The sequence below is a fragment of the Athene cunicularia genome, unplaced genomic scaffold (genome assembly GCF_003259725.1).
Source record: "Athene cunicularia isolate RWA unplaced genomic scaffold, athCun1 SCF_36, whole genome shotgun sequence".
Classification (NCBI taxonomy): domain Eukaryota; kingdom Metazoa; phylum Chordata; class Aves; order Strigiformes; family Strigidae; genus Athene; species Athene cunicularia.
In genome coordinates this window covers 1982-4577 of record NW_020799444.1, presented here as the reverse complement: position 1 = coordinate 4577, position 2596 = coordinate 1982, and the positions used below count along the sequence as shown (strand labels likewise).

The 2596-nt window shown below is 48.7% G+C and overlaps 1 long non-coding RNA gene across 1 annotated transcript in view; it reads left to right on the top strand.

Annotated features, from left to right (window-relative positions):
- The first annotated feature begins 2368 nt into the window (after window positions 1–2368).
- Window positions 2369–2596, top strand: part of LOC113490836 — a 2056-nt gene continuing 1828 nt past the window's right edge. The window contains exon 1 of the long non-coding RNA XR_003400307.1: window positions 2369–2382. This is a non-coding gene — a long non-coding RNA (uncharacterized LOC113490836). The remainder of the gene's footprint in view (window positions 2383–2596) is intronic.

The window sequence follows — 2596 nt, the reverse complement described above, 5'->3', positions numbered from 1 at the left end:
GAGGGCGAGGCAGGAGCAGACCCGCGGGCTGGAGCTGGCGGCGAAGGGGGAGTGTGATGGTTTTACTCTGGCTAAATGCGAGGTATCCACCAAGTTGCTCTATCACTTCTCCCCCCACACCCCCCCTTTTCCCCTTGTTTTCTCAATAGGGTAAAGACGGAAAAGAAGATAAACTAACCCTTGTGGGTGAAACAAAAGCAGTTTTAATATAAGCAAGGCAAAGCAAAAGTCCGCACGCGGAAGCAAAAGCAAAAAGATTTAGTCTCTACTTCCCACGGACAGGCCATGTCCGGCCTTCTCAGGAAGCGGGGCTCCCATACGCGTAGTGGTCGCCTCGGAGGGCCAAGGGTGACCCCACCCCCTTCCTCCTTTCTCCCAGCTTTATACTGAGCAAACGTCATATGGTATGGAATATCCCTTTGGTCGGTTTGGGTCAGCTGTCCTGGCTGTGTCCCCTCCCACGATCTTGCCCACCCCGTCCCACTGGGGGAAATATCAGAAAGAGCCTTGGTGCTGTGTAAGCACTGCTCAGCAGTAGCCACAACACCAGGGTGATGCCAACACCCTGCCAGCTCCCGACATAAAACACAGCACCGTGAGGTCTGCTGTAGGGGAAAACCAATTCCAGTTCAGCCAGACCCAGTACAGGGAGCCAGAGGGGAAGGGGAAGCCAGAGCAGGGTGAAGTGAAGGGGCACAGCAGGGGGGGCACTGGCACTGGGGGGGTCTGTGGGAGCTGGAGAGAGAGGGGAAGGGAACTGGCAGCTGCTGGTTTTAACGGAGCTGGTCCCACCCCAACCCCACCCACAGGTGCCACCAACACCAGTTTGGCCATGGGCTGGACACTGGGGACAGTGGTGGCGCCAGGGGACGTGGCCGTGGGCACCGGGCTGGGGCTGAAGGTGAGCTCCTGGGGGGCAGGGGGACAGCGTGGGGCAGAATCCTCTGTCCTCAGTGGGATTCCCTTGGCAAAAAGAAGTGACATTTGCAAAGATAACCGGGAGTTCAAAAACTCTCTTTCTAAGTTTGTTTCGCTTCATGGGTAAAGAACACCTGAGCAGCTGTGATGGTTTGACTCTGTCTAAATGCCAGGTATCCACCAAGTCCATCTATCACTTCCCCCCCCCACCTTTCCCCTTGTTTTCTCAATAGGGTAAAGAGGGGATGTCACCAAAATCCAGGATAAAAATAACTTATGGACACCAATGTGATGCAGATAAGCAGACACTTCTTTATTGACGGCCGGACGTGTAGGGGAGTGCTCTCACCAACAACACGTGCCAGGCACCAGAATCATACATCTTATATAGAACCCACTCATACATATTCATTAAGTCTTCATACATAAGCATACAACTTCTAAGAAATCATTAACATATTCTCCTCCTACTTCCGATTCTGCGCAGCAGAGGTTAGAAATGTCTAGAAATGGCTCTGGGGTGTAATGGGAGTAGGTGGTCCGTGAGTCGGGGGTCGCGGTCTCCCCCTGCCGGAATTACCTTTTGCTGAAGGACACGGTTTTCTTGGCAGGTACCTGCAAGCTGTTACGGTTACTGCCCTCAGTTCCCATTAATCCTGCACCGTGACAACTACTTGCATCCTTCTAGTCCTATGTATGTGTTCTAAATCAGTTTACAAATCACCTCGTGTTTTGTTACCTAGGTTCTAACCGTTCCTACTAAACAATTATGACCCGTCCCTTCAGCCTTGGTACGGGGCTGTACAGGGGATTTTAGAGTAGTGGTCGGTTGCTAGATTCAAAATACAATAAATGTAAAATTATTTTTACTAAAATATCCCTTAATTCTATACTTATATTAAAATCAAACACAATTTCTTTTCAGTGGATAATAAAATCAGTAACAGGGAAAGAAGTTAAACTAACCCTTGTGGGTGAAACAAAAGCAGTTTTAACATAAGCAAAGCGAAGCAAATGTCCGCGTGCAGAAGCAAAAGCAAACAGATTTATTCTCTACTTCAAGGGTGACACCCCCCCCACCCCCCCCTTCCTCATTTCTCCCAGCTTTATACTGAGCAGACGTCATATGGTATGGAATATCCCTCGGGTCGGTTCTAGTAGTAGTCATGACTAGTAGTCATCCAAACAAAGCAGTTCACTGAAAATCTACCAAGGATTACAATTTTCAACAAATGATTATACTGTTGGCCTTGAGTAACAGCTGGCTCTAACTAGGTGGAATTTTGCTAATGAGTAACGATAGCCATATACGAATGGTAGAAGTTCTATTGGTTCTCTCCGATAAGACAGAAAGTAAACTGTCTGATAAACACTCTTGTTATTCAAGAAATTGGCCAAGAGAATCTGTGCATGCTCCAGAGAAAAAAAAAACAAGGGAGAAAGACTCTGAGCCTTCCTCCCAAAGTCCCCTGGAGACGACCACCAGGAGGCAATGTGCAGGTGCAAAGATGACATAAACTGCTGGCATCTGCCTTTCTAACTAACCCAGCCCTACTCATGCATACGTATGTTTGGGTTAGGTACCCCAATGAATACGCATATCCACACTCGATCAGTTTTTGGTAAAATGTGTGGAGGGTGTGCAAGCTTTGTGGAGGAATCCCCTTGCACCCTGGCC